We start from the raw sequence: 14283 nt of genomic DNA, 5'->3' as shown, positions 1-14283 counted from the left end.
GTGCGTGTTGTCTACGGCTGTTTTCACTACAATGGCCACATTGAGTACTGGGCACAGACTGCACGGCTCTCAGAGCTGAAAATATTTACTACCTGGCCCTCTACAGAAAAAGTTTGCTAGCCTCTCGTGTAGAGAATCCAGGAAGAGCCTTCACATACAGCAGAGGCAGCATCACAGATCAGTGTGGAAAGGAGGAAGAACTGGGGGGAAAAATTGTAGCTCTACCTCAAGGAATACAGGAAAATCAACTCCACATGGATCAAGGACTTAAATGTCATAAGAAAGCATTAGTTTTTAAAAGAGAATAAATACCTTTCTGGCCTTAGAAGAGACAAGGATTTCTTAACGAAGACACAGAAAGCACTAATGACAAGGGACAAGACTGAAGAATTTGACTAGATTAAAATTAAGAACTGAGTAATCAAGAGACACTGAAGAAGGACAAGGAAAAGTGAGTAAATGAGGCCGTTCATGCGACCTGACCTCCCTTGACTCCTACCCCACTACCTGCTACTGTGTTATTTTTCTATAAAACTGATGTTTTGAAAGCTGTCTTAAGGATTTCACATTTAATTCTGTAGCCCATTCAAATTCTCTTTGCTTAACTGGTTTTAATGCTCAATTTTAATTCATTTTGTTCACACCAACGATGCCCACTACAAACATGTGAGCCACGTATGTAACTTAACATTTTCTTCTAGTTTCGTTAAAAAAGGGGAAAGAAATAGGTGAAATTAACTTCAATGAATTTTTAATTAACATTGTCCAAAATCTTGTTTCAACATGCAGTCAATATATATAAAAATATATAATATAAAATATAGAAATATAAAAATTACTAACGAGATGGTCTCTGTCTTCTTTCCGTCTGTGTCTTCTATAAACCCGCTGCGTCTGTTAAGCTTACAGCACACTTTTCAGTTCAGACCAGCCACTTCCGGGTGCCCAAATGCATCTGACCAGTGGCTCCTGCACTGGTCAGGCCTACCTTCCCCTTTCCAGAGGGGTGGGCTTGGGCTGCTTTTTTGATCTCTTAGTTATCTAGACAGACTATATTTTAGGCAATCATTTTTTCCAAGAAGAATCCAAGAGCAATATTTTTTGAGCCCTCGCATTACCTGGGTATGTCTTTCATTATTTCTGCATATGAGACGCCAACCTGACTAAATAATAAGAATCTTGGGTCAATCTGTTTCTCTCCAAATGCTATAACCACTATTATTATTCCATTTTCTTCGGGCATTTAGGGCTGCTGAGAAGTGTAAAAGCAAATCTGACTTTGGTTCCTCTGAAAAGAACCTACTGGGGCTTCCCTGGTGGCGCAGTGGTTGACAGTCCGCCTGCTGATGCAGGGGACACGGGTTCGTGCCCCGGTCCGGGAAGGGCCCACGTGCCGCAGAGGGGCTGGGCCCGTGAGCCATGGCCGCTGAGCCTGCGCGTCCGGAGCCTGTGCTTCGCAATGGGAGAGGCCACAGCAGTGAGAGGCTCGCGTACCGGAAAAAAAAAAAAAAGGACCTATTGTTTCTTGCCCTACGGTATACCTATAGAATAGTTAAACACAAACAAAACAAACAAAACCTCAATCCCAACAATACTGCCAATATTGTGAGTTCTCTTTTTACCCAGAACATAACAGCCCTTTTAAGTGCAGGCCCACCACAGGTTAAGCTTCTTGCTTTTGTGAAAGTACCAAAGCACCTCTTAAAAGGCATACTTTTATGTTTAACATCACATTAATCTAGGTCAGAAAACCATTTAAGCGTCATGCCTATCACACTTTACTTGGAAATCTGAATTACTGTTCAAACTGCAAACTTCCAAGTTGTGGCAGAAAACCGCAGAGCAAGGGGGCTGTGGGCCTGCTCTCCACCACCCGGCGGCCGGCGGTCAGGCCATCCAAGGCTCTGCGCCAGGACAGCGCCACTGGAGGGGCTGGAAGCACCAGCCCGCAGTTAGTGTGCGGCTCCCGAAGCTGCAGCCCCTCCTGTTCATTTCATCTCTGCCAAGGGCTTCCTCACATGTTAGCATTCCTTCTCTTCCATGTCCCTCTTTCTCTCCTAACTTTTGTTCAGTAGCTCTGAAATTCACCTAGTCAACAGGTAATGATCACTCACTTATGTCCAATACTATGTGAGCCACGGGAGGGGGAAATGAGATGCACGGGTCCTCACCTTATGAGATCCCCTTCCGAGGGAACGCCAGTAAGTGGCCTTTCCTGGCTCCTTTCCCTCCTGAACCATTCAGCCCTGAAGCCATGAGGTGCGCAGAGCAAGGAAAGCATCTGCACGGGGTGGGAAGTCTCGGGGGCCCAGGGTGGGGAGGGGAAAGGGAGGAAGCGGGCAGCAGTCAACGCAGGCTGCAGAGAGGGCAGCCGTGCGGGGAGGCTAGCTAGTGCAGGAGCGACGGGGAGCTCGTCCACAGGGCAGCGGTCACGCTGGTGTTCTGGCGAGGGCTGTTGGAACCCAAGGTGGGTGAAGAGGGCAGCCACACAGGCCAGGGGCGACAGCAGCAATGGGGACCGGCTACATGCAAGGGGGAGTCATGTATAAGCTCGTCTACAAAGGATAACGAGAGCCAGGTTTCACACTGTTGGAAAAGAGAAATACAAATACAGAAACAGAAAACTGGCACACACACACACTCACACACTTTTTCTCTCTAGCTCTGACCAGCGAGAGGGCCTGAGAGCAGAAACACTTCAAAAGCAGCGAGCACACCTAGTGAGCAGATCGTGCTTTCTAAAGACCCTTCTCCACTGCACGGAACCAGGAGAAACGGCTCATGCCAGGGCTGAGGCAGGGAAAGTACAGGCAAGGCCTAGAACATCTTGGTGAACCAGCAAGAAATGAAGAACTCAAAGAATGACAGGGGCAGAATGAAAGGACACAGAAGCCAGTCTGAAGGAGCCCCCACTGGCCAAATCAGAGGCCATCTGAGCGTTAAAATAACGATAAAACTAAATTGGAAACCATGAGCCCACAGTGATATAAATAATTAAAATGAAAGTTAGTGAAGAACAGGATACTTACGTGGTTCCAAAGCGCTTCCCCACAAAGTATTATTTACTACAAAAAGTAACCTGCCAGTGGAGAAGCCTGGCAGACACCGTGAGATACGAGGCAGAACTAGCAGTAAAGGGACAGATTAAAACACATGCCCCGTGACGGGACCCAGTGAGAAGAGCAGGGCCTTGCTTCTGGGCTATTCCCGCCCAAGACGGTAATGATGGTAACAATGTAGCAGCGCTCATTTCCTGGGGAAGGTGGCCCTGTTGTCGTGCAGAGAATGCCCCTGTTCAGAGAACTTACTCAGGAAAGTATGCGGGAGTGATATCAGCAATTTGTTCTCAGACAGTCCAGAGGGGAAACTTCTTTGTATTGTACACCCAACTTTTCTCTAAGTGTAAGATTACTGTGAGAATTAACTGTGGCAACATATCCAGGCACGTGGCTCAGAGCCTGGCCCATAACAGAAGCTCACCAACCCTGGGGCACGATGACTGTTGCTGCCACCCCAGGATGGGCTTCGGAGAAGGCCTTCCTTCCCTAGAAGCTAAGCCGGCTTCACCCAGTCGAGGGCTGAATGTGGAGCCAAGACCAACCCGAGGAGCAGAGCGGGAGCGGCCCTGGAAGGAGGGCCATGACACACACTCCTTTTTCACATTAAACATCCCGATCAGTCATCTCTGAAGTATCTGAAAGTGCTCAAAAGTGGTTCTCACAACTTTAAATGTCTTCTAAATCTGCTTTTCTTCAAAAGTAGCTTTTAAAATTGTATTTTCTTTGCCTTGTTTAGCTGTTACTATTACAACATAATTGTCTATCATTTTTCACTGCAAGTGACTCTATCTGTAGTACGGTAAAGCTTTCAAAAGCTACCTGGAACCCTAATCAGTCTCAAAGATATTAATGTGCGGAAATTACTCCTGAGTTTCAAAACCTAACAAATAAAAGTTTTAGAGCACATCTTGTTTGTAATATGCAGTACACATGGGAGAGTATTAGGATACAGTGTATTTATTTGTAAATAACTTATAAATAGAAATGCCTAAAAACTACATATTTCTACTTTAAGATCTGTTTTTCTTTAAGGGATTTAAGAATATTCTCTAAAATTTATAGCTTATGTAGAGCAAAACCCTGACATAAAACAAGCCCTTCACTAAGTGGCCATCAGTCCTGGCCTCTGTGACGAGGATTATGGAAAGGCTTTATTGGTCATTAAAGGGTTCCGCCTGCTGGGGAGAGGCCTTCGGCCAGAAGCAATGTTTTAGAGATTTGATCAGAAAACCTTGATAATGCTCCAATATGAAAAATTATACATGCATCACTGCTATAAGTAGGAAATCAAGTATTTCAATGCCAAGCATTTCAGTTTTCCTTGACTCTACAGCACCGCCGTGACCCGGACCCCAGGAGAGCGGCAGGGCCGTGCCCTTGGTTCCTCCAGCTCAGTCTCGCTGACATGGCCATGTGGCCCAGATTACATTAGAAGCTCAAGGAAACCTAATTTATTCATCCAGGTCTGGTCCTTCCAGCTACAGAGCTTCCCTGGAAGCTGCTTTTCAAGTCATAAGTAAACACACAGGAACAATAAAGAGAGGGGAGCTGGCAAAATAAAATAAACATGTTTCTCACTTAAAACAGTAAGCACAAATGGGTATGTTTCAGGATGGACCAAAATAACTAAGAATAAGAATAGTTACCAGGAAATAAATGTCTTTGTTTAAAGTGAAGACAAAGACATATGGATTTCAGGATTAAACCAGTTCTAGGAAGGAGCTGCTCCACCCAATCCACACAGCACAGGTTCTGCCCCTGCAAACTAGGGGGTGGGGGAGGGGGCGGTTTCTGGTGAATCTGAGATGTGTCCCCAAGCAGCCCGCGGGCCCTACTGCGTTAAGACCCTCTGCCCAGGAGCGGAATAAGAGCTGGGCCCCAGGCCTTGGGCGTGAGACCTCGGCAAGGTACGGAGACGCCCGGACCCCAACTTCCTCAGCAGTGCAGTCCTCCCCCAGTATCCGGGGATTGGTTCAGGACCACCCCCGAACCCCCGACACCAAAATCTTCGGATGCTTAAGTCCCTTATGTAAAATGGCGAAGTGTTTGCATATAACCAAGTCACATCCTCCAGTATACTTTAAATCACCTCTAGATTATTTATAACACCTAATACAGTATAAATGCTATGTAAATCGCTGTAAATTTAATGTAAATGCCACGTAAACAGTTGCCAGCACTGCAAATTTAAGTTTTGCTTTCTGGAACTTTCTGGAATTTTTTTTTCTTGAAATATCTTCTGTCTGAGGTTGGTTGAATCTGTGGATTCAGATCCCATGGGTGCAGAGGGCCCACTGTAAATCACCAATGGTACCGGGCAGGGCTCTGAACAAGGTGGTGAGATTACAGGAGATGCTGCATGGGGAACGCGACTCTCCTACCTCTGTCACCCACGGACCTGCAGTCCACCTGGACCAGCAGAGACAACTAGAGACCCGCCCTGCAAGGCTGCTCTGTGCTGGGCTTCAGGGGACCAGGCCAGACCTGCACCAGCAGGCCAGCCAAGGCAGGCTGAGCCGGCAGTGGCTCAGCTAGATCATTTTTACGCCACTCCTTATAAGCCTTGATTTCTAATGTGTTTTTTTTTTTTTTTTTCTTAAAAAACCGTTTCATGACATCTCATGGATATTTTCTAGTCTTCCTACCTGCACAAACTAGCGAGAATTACCCTTCAGTCAGGGCAGCGCACCTGCAGTCTCTTCCTGTCGACGGAGCCCGAGTCTGGCAGCTGGAGCTTCTGTGACGTGTGACGAAATCTCTCTTATTTGTCTACTTTCTGCTCCCAAGACTACCCCCTGCACTTTTCTACAGTCAATTTGTGTAAACTCACTCTGAATCCTAACCCTAACCAACTGACGTCCACCTGTGGCTTCCACAGCACAGTCCCCTCCTACACTCATTAACGTGTCCCAGTGAGTATAGTTAAACCCCAGGCTCCATACTACTCCGTAACTGAATGTCCATCTACAGGCTTAGGCTGTCAAGATCAATCAAACTAAAGATATTTTTTACGCCAAGCACAGAACTTTGGAATTGAGGCCAAAATTACTTATCGTGACAGAACTAAAATCTAGGAAAGTATAGATACAATATGATATGAATTTTAAGTTGACATTTTGAGTAAAAATATTTGTCACATCATTCACTGAGTAAACATATTAAAGAGAAGATGATGACCATTCAATTTGGAAATGTTTATAGGACTATAGCTAATTCTTATAATCCAAATTGTTAAGTCACATATATATTTTTTCAGGTAAAGTTTCCTCATCCACATAACAAACCACATCACAGGATATACAGAGAAGGCCTATGTCCTCATAATTATCTTCACAAAGTTCAGATACATATAATGTTTTGATGGTTCCTAAACCACTTTTGTGGCTATAATATATCCATGGTATATTATCTGTAAGTATTTTGAAGTGATACTGTTGATAATTCTGTTTTAAGTTTTTTTTTTTTTTTTTTTTTTTTTTTTTGCGGTACGCGGGCCTCTCGCTGCTGCGGCCTCTCCCGTTGCGGAGCACAGGCTCCGGATGCGCAGGCTCAGCGGCCGTGGCTCACGGGCCCAGCCGCTGCGCGGCATGTGGGACCTTCCCGGACCGGGGCACGAACCCGTGTCCCCTGCATTGGCAGGCGGACTCTCAACAACTGCGCCACCAGGGAAGCCCCTGTTTTAATTTTATATCCAAAACTCCAAATCCCCAGCCTGTGTATTGGAAAACACTGCACTACTTGGGAATGTAAAACTATTCCCTTATTTCCAAATAAAGAAAGAAAGAAATTCAAAAACCCTGTAACTCTTCATGATTACAATCAATTTCAGTGGTTCCCCAGTTTAGCTATTAAAGTCTCACCAGCGAAGAAATATCGTAGCATACGTTCCCTTTTATTTCTTTCATAGCAATTTAAACAGAATAATATTCTTAGCAAAAGAACATCCAATAATAGTAGGACCATGAACTTCCAAACTAAGAATACATTTATCAGGCTCAGAATTTCAGTTAAGCAGGGATTTGGAATAGCATTTTTCTAACAGGGTTAAGAAATTTGTAATGAAATTGCACCATCTAGCCACCAAAATAAGAAATAACTTGACGATCTATTCAGATCACCAAAGTAAACGAGAATACGACCGAAACCCCTGACTTTCATATAAGAATTCAGGTAATTACTATTAGCTATATTCTACTTATTACAATTAAAATATAACATGTTTGTGATAAGATCATTTTATCCATCAAGAGGCATTTCAAGATACGAGAGGTTCTCATATGCCCAAATAAGTGCTTCTTTAAGACAGTCATCCATAATCTCTACGATGTGTGGGTGCTACCTTAGGTCCTTATGACAGCTTTCCTTCAGAAGGGCAGTGAAATACATACGTGCAGGTCCAATTCAACACACGCTCAGGTTCTCATCTGAAGAGATGTATGACCTCTAGCAGTCCCAGTACAATACATGGTTTATGTGACTGAGAAGATGAAGAGAATAAAATCACCAAAACTTTAAATAAACGAAGAGAAAGAAATTTACGAAGAGAAATAGACTCTCTGAGTCTATTTCAAAATAAAGAATTTAAATGCAAAGAAAAAGCATCTGAACTTTGATATTCACAGAACAGATATAAAATGAAAAAACACCCGAGAGAAGACTGTATAAAAGGAGATTGAAAAATTAGGAGTGAGAAATCTTTAAATGGTACTTTAAACTGAGTGAACCATCCTGGACACTGCTGGTTGTTCTCCAAAGCACCTTCATTTATAAAGCTGAAAAAGCAAGCATTTTTAAAGCATAAGGAACACTGTAATAAAACTGCTTTTCTGGTTGTTTTTCAAAAACTTCATAAATCTGAAGGAAAAAAATACTTGGCATGGGCTAATATCGTACTATTAACAAAGTTTATATTTCCTCTTGAAAAGAGAGCAAGTCAGTCAGGATGATGAAGAAAATGCTCAAAGCAATCTGACTCACATATTTATTCTATAATGTATTCCTCAAGTCCATTAGCACAATAAGGAACGGCTTTTCTTCCAACACAACTTCAAAGACAGGCTGGAGAGATGCCCAGATTACAAATATGTATTTCCTTAGCACTGAAAAAAGTGCTCCTTCCAAAAAAATAAAAAGTACCGAAACTAAGGGCACACTACAAGTTATGTGAGAGCAAACACCTACTATTTGAATTTTTGAATAAGATAGAGAAGATAAGCGATTAATATTATGATTAATACATAAAAATCATAGATAGATACGGTCTGCACATAGTCGTCCAATCACCTCTCCGTGAAATCAGCAGTGTGCACTGAAGTGTGGACACCAAAGAGAAAGTAAACATACTCTGCAAGCACTCTGAAACATTTATAAAAACTGACCACGAACTAGGCCACAAAGAAAGTCTCAATTCCAAATAATCAACATCATACAGACCAAATTCTTTGAACATGCAACTATATTAGATACTGTTAAAAAAAAAAAAAACAACTTTTAAAAAACCGTTATGTTTAGAAACTAAAGACCAGGGCTTCCCTGGTGGTGCAGTGGTTCAGAGTCCGCCTGCCGATGCAGGGGACACGGGTTCGTGCCCCGGTCCGGGGAGATCCCACATGCCACGGAGCGGCTGGGCCCGTGAGCCATGGCCGCTGAGCCTGCACATACGGAGCCTGCGCATCTGGAGCCTGTGCTCCGCAACGGGGGAGGCCACAACAGTGAGAGGACCACGTACCGCAAAAAGAAAAAAAAAAACTAAAGACCAGACTCCTAAATAGCCCACATGTTAAAGAAGAAATAACAACCAACTACTTCATATTAAAATTCAAGGAGTTTTTAGTATTCAAAAAATTTTAAACTTAAGGATATAAAGCATGCTTAAAGGGAGAGGTACAGTCTTAAATATATTTGTTTAAAATTATAAAGACTAAAAATAAATGAGTTGTGTCTTTTACTCAAGAGGCGAGAAAAACTAAACACCCAAAGAAATTAAGAGGAAGAATAAAGAGTAGATATCAATGAAACGAAAATAAAAGTGAATATCTACAAAACCAAAAGTTGATTCTTTGCTAGAGGGTGTCTCCTTCAATAGTTTTTTCAAAGTCTTATCAAAGGAAAAAAGACGCAAAAATTTTGGAAGAAAAGGAGAACTATAACTATAGATATATTTTTTAAATCATGAAAGTATCTCGAAACATCTTTTTGCCATGACTCTGTAAAATGTGCATGAAATAAGCAACTTCCTAGAGAAGCTCCGTGGAAGGGACTGCTGGTTGACCCCCGTGTCTGACCTCCCTACTTATAGCAAAGCTTCCTGCCCTCTGTGCAGCCCACATGTGGTAGCCGTGCTGGTTCCAGAACCCTCGGCCCCTAGCCAGGCAGGCAGCCTCCGCCACTTACCCAAGTGCCTTGAAAAATCATCATTTTCTGACCATGCCAGGCAATGAGAAAATCTGGCAAGTTGTGGTCTGTATTAACGGAACCTCTGACTGCTAGCTAAGCAAACGGATGCCTGGAATAAACGTGTCACTTCACAGGCCCCTTCGTGACAAAGATCTGGCCAATATAACGTAAGTAGAAGTAGTATGCATCACTTCCATTAAATAGCCTAAAAGAGAAGAGGTGGGCCCTTCTCCTACTTCCCTTTTCCTTCTTGCTGGCTGGAACGCAGTCATGAAGGCTAGAGCCGACAGCCGCTGTGGCCCACGAGGTGCCCTGAGGAATGGAAGTCACGCATGGAGGAAGGAGGCAGAAGGGTCTGGATCACCACCACCTCCAGACTGACTCGGGACCTTCCAGCTCACTTTAGCCACTACTGCTTCAGATCTTTCCTGCACCCACAGGTAACCCTAATCCTAACTGATTCAAATATTAATTCCCATAATAAACTCAAAAAGAGATAGGAAATGGAATAGACTCACTTAGGAAAGTGACTTGGTAAAACAAACAGAAAGGACCAGTTTGAGAGAACAGAAAAGCTAGCAACAGAGATGCCGATACTAGGAAAAGTGAGAGAGGAGGAAGAACCAGCAATGGAGACAAGGAGAGGTGACCGGCACGGAGCAGGGGTGACCGGCACGGAGCAGGGGTGACCGGCACCGAGCAGGGGCACCAGAGAGGCACGCTGCTGTCCTGGGAGCCAAAGGGAGAGGGCACGTCAAGGAAGAGCGCCCAAGTGAACCAGGTGCTGCTGCCAATTCCAGTAAGATGAGGACTGAGAATCACACGAGGAGGATTTAACAACCAGGAAGGCAGGTGACCTTGACAAGAGCAACTCAGAAGAGTCATTCGCAAGAGGATGGGAGTACATCCAGTTCCACTGAGGAGCTCTGCTATATGGGGAGGCAAGGCAATGGAGCAAGGGTGAGCAGCCACAGCAAAATCAAGAAGGATGAAAACAATTCCAATCAGCGTCACAACAGGACCTTCTAATGGAAGCACACAAACTGATTCTAAAGTTCATACAAAGCCAGAAAGATTTAAGAGTAATAGCCAAGACAACCTGGGGTGTGGGAGGAGTGGAGGGGAACAATTAGAACGTCTTTCCCAGACATAAAAACATAGGACTTAAAACAGGAGGACCACAGCAGAGCCCAGAAATACACCCACACACGAGGGGTCTGGGTTCACTAGAGGGCGGCACCACTTACAAGGAGAAAACAAGCAGATCCCTACCCACGACATAAACAAAAACTCCAGATTAGAGACCTAGATGTAAAAAAGAAAACAAACTATTTTAAGAAAACTATTGAGACCATCTCTATTACCAGGATAGGACAGTTTTTTTTTTTAAGGCAAGAGCAGAACAACTTATAAAGAAAAAGGCTGATTAAATTTTATATCAAAATAGAAAAGTTCTGTATATAAAAAGACATTAAGTTAGACAAATAACAGACTGGGAAGATGTTTACAGCATGAGACACAAGGGATTATTCCACGACACACGTAATATATGCAACCATAACATATACCATATATGATATTTATTATTATAGGATATATGACATACGCAACCATTTTACACACACACACACACACACACACACCAATAACAAAAGGAAAAACACCACTAAAGAAAATGGGCAAAGATGTGAACAGGCAACACACGAGGAGAAACCACAGTGTCAATTCCAAAAGCCACAAGCGCTGAAAATGGAAAGATTTTTCATAAACTTGGCACCAAAACTCATGTGAGGTTATTTTTAGCATTCTGCCCACCCCCTTAGTGGGACTCTTAATCCATGCTGTTGTGGAACTGTTCATGCATTTGATTACCTCTGACCTCAGTAGGGATCAGAGGATATACAGTATATGTACCACAGCACATTTCTAAAACCAAATACCTCTGGCATCAGGAGTTCTGCATACAGGACTGTGACTGAACTGACACCAGACAGTTGATATAAGGCCAGAGCAATCAATACAAAGCCCCTGGCACAGAGCGAGGCAACAGATGTGTGTTGCTATTAATATTAAATTAAAGAAACAAGAAGATACAATTGTACATCCTTCAGACTGGGCAAAAAATTTGTTAAGGGTGACAATTTAACAAATGATGCTGGAACATTTGGATACCATATGCAAAAACAAATAAATAAACTTCAATATGCCTCACATTCTATACAAAAATTAACTCAAAATATAAAACCTAAAACTATGAAACCTCTAGAAAATATATGAAGAAACCTCTATGACTGAGGGTTAGGCAAGACTTCTTAGACACAACACCAAAAGCACAACCAACAAAAAGAGCAAACCGCTACATTTGACTACTTTAAAATTCTAAACTTCTGCTCCTTGAAAGACACTGTTAAGAGAAGGAAAAGACAAGCCACAGACTGGATGAAAATATTTGCACATCATGTCTGATAAGGGTCTCGTATCCAGAATATAAGAAGAATTCTCAGAACTCAACAGGAAGAAAACAACCAGCCTAATTTTAAAAGGGGCAAAAAAATTTGGACACTTTACCAAAGAAGATATTAGAATGGAAAAATAAGCACAGAAAAGACGTTCAACATCATTAGCAACTAAGAAAATGCAAATCAAAACCACAGGAAATTAAAAAGACTGGCCACACCAAGTGTTGATGAAGGTGTGGAGGAACTGGAACTTAACTGCTGGCTGGAATGGGAGGTGGTGCAGCCACCCTGGAAGACAGTCTGGCAGTGTTTTAAAAAGGTGAACACACATTTACCACATGACCCAGCAGTCCCACTCCTAAGTACTTACCCAATGGGATGAAAGTATTTGTCCACACAAAGACTTGTTCACAGCAGCTCTGTCTGCAACAGTCCCAAACTGGAAACAACCCAGATGTTCCTTGGCTGATACATGGGTAAGCGCACGGCAGTACACCCACACCGCCGACTACTTACTACTCAGCGGTAAAAGAAAAAGTGAACTGTTGATACACGATGCAACGTGGAGATATCTCAAAACAATCAGGATGGATAAAAGGAGCCAGACCCAATAAAAAGTATATACCAACTGAGTCCATTCATATACAGTTCTAGGAATGCAAACTAAAGTGACAGAAGGCAGATGAGCGGCTGCTGGGGATTGGGGGGGCATGGAGAGAAGTGGGTGGGAGGGATGCCCAAGGGCCACTTCTGAGGGCGGTGGGCACGTTCGTTATCTTGGCTGTGGCTGCACGGATGTGTGGCAACAGAGACTTTCATTCCATTTGGAGAACAAATCGGTACAGCCTTTGACAGCACCTGGTGAAACTGCAGTTCTGCCCGCGCTCTGGCGAGCAATTCCAGGTCTGGCACGGCCTCTGAAGTACGGGGGTCACAAATCACAGGCCCAGGCCTGGTTCTGCTGTTGTGAATACAGTCTCATTGGAACACGGCCACACATCTGTTTACTGGTATCTATGCTATAGCCGTTTGCAAGCTCGTCAGCAGAGATGAGACGTTACAATGGACACTGTGTGGCTCTGAAGCCTTAAAGATTTACTATCTGGCCTTTTACAGAGGACGCTTCCTGACCACTGCTGGAGAGAGACACTGGCTCTTGTGTGCCAGGGCACACGCAAAGGAGCCCGTGGAGGCACTGTTCACAAACAGCCAAAGGCTGAAGAATCCTAAATGTCCATCACTAAAGGAATTAATTACTGACAAACACTGGAATGCCATTCATCAATTAAAATGAATCAACTAGAAACACCACGCTGTCTGAAGAAAGCAACTTGCACAACAAATCAACAACAGGATAAAGTTACAAACTCACAAAGCAATGCAGATACACGTAAAAGTAAGGAGCACACCAAACGCATCTTAGTGGTTTTGCCCTCGTGAGAACAGGATTAGAGCGAGGACAGAAAGGACTTCAACTTTCCCAATACATTTTAACTTATTTGTGAAAATCTAATTAAAACGTTTTTAGAAGACCCACAAGTTAAATTTAAATCTGATGTCTATAACACACCAAAGAAAAAAAGCAGAGAAACTTGCTGACTTTCCCGCCCAACTGTAGCCCACGTCGCCCCTGACTTCAGAACACTCACAAACTGGACTTCTTTAAAGCCCCAAATGTTCACCAAACAAGGGAATTTTTTCCCTTTTATCTTCTGAAGTCAGAAGATCTACTAATCTGAAATTTACTCTTCAGAGGAAACTGAAACACAGGCCTAGTGTGCTTTGCAGAAAAACATAGCTATAAAATTTAAACCAACTGAAGCTTCAAAGGTTACCTACAGTAACAGCCCGAGGCCCACACTGGAGGTTTTTGACAGGGTTGCAGAAACACTGCCAGGGACACCGGGACAAGCCCTCAGGCCTATGAAAAGGACTATGACATATTAAAATTCCACAGCAATAGACAATAAACTGCAGAAAGAGTTTTTCTATTTTCAGAAGAGCTGGCGGTGGTGTTGCCGGCAGAACTCAGGCTACGCTACTCTCCCGTTACTGCTGTAAAGGGCTCCCTCTAACGGTGGGCTCTACCATGCAGCTCTCCTCAGCAGCTATTAATCCTGCAGGCCGTATCTGCATGCCAAACCAGGACATTTTAAGCAAAATTATCTAAAACAAATAACCGTTCATTCAACTGGAAGGAAAGAAAAGTGTCTGTGGGAGTGTGTATGTAAAACTTACTGAAACTGTTGGCTGCTGATAAAGCTAACTAACCAAGAAACTTCTGTTAAAAACCCCCAAAATAGGGCTTCCCTGGTGACGCAGTGGTTGGGAGTCCGCCTGCCGATGCAGGGGACACGGGTTCGTGCCCC

General features: G+C 43.5%; 1 protein-coding gene across 2 annotated transcripts in view; it reads right to left on the bottom strand.

Annotated features, from left to right (window-relative positions):
* Nucleotides 1–14283, bottom strand: part of TRAF3IP1 (TRAF3 interacting protein 1) — a 66529-nt gene that overhangs the window by 21790 nt on the left and 30456 nt on the right. The gene's annotated exons all lie outside the window — the stretch shown is intronic.

The sequence above is a fragment of the Phocoena phocoena genome, chromosome 7 (genome assembly GCF_963924675.1).
Source record: "Phocoena phocoena chromosome 7, mPhoPho1.1, whole genome shotgun sequence".
Lineage (NCBI taxonomy): Eukaryota > Metazoa > Chordata > Mammalia > Artiodactyla > Phocoenidae > Phocoena > Phocoena phocoena.
The sequence above is the reverse complement of the archived record's forward strand: the minus strand, read 5'-3'. Positions and strand labels throughout refer to the sequence as shown.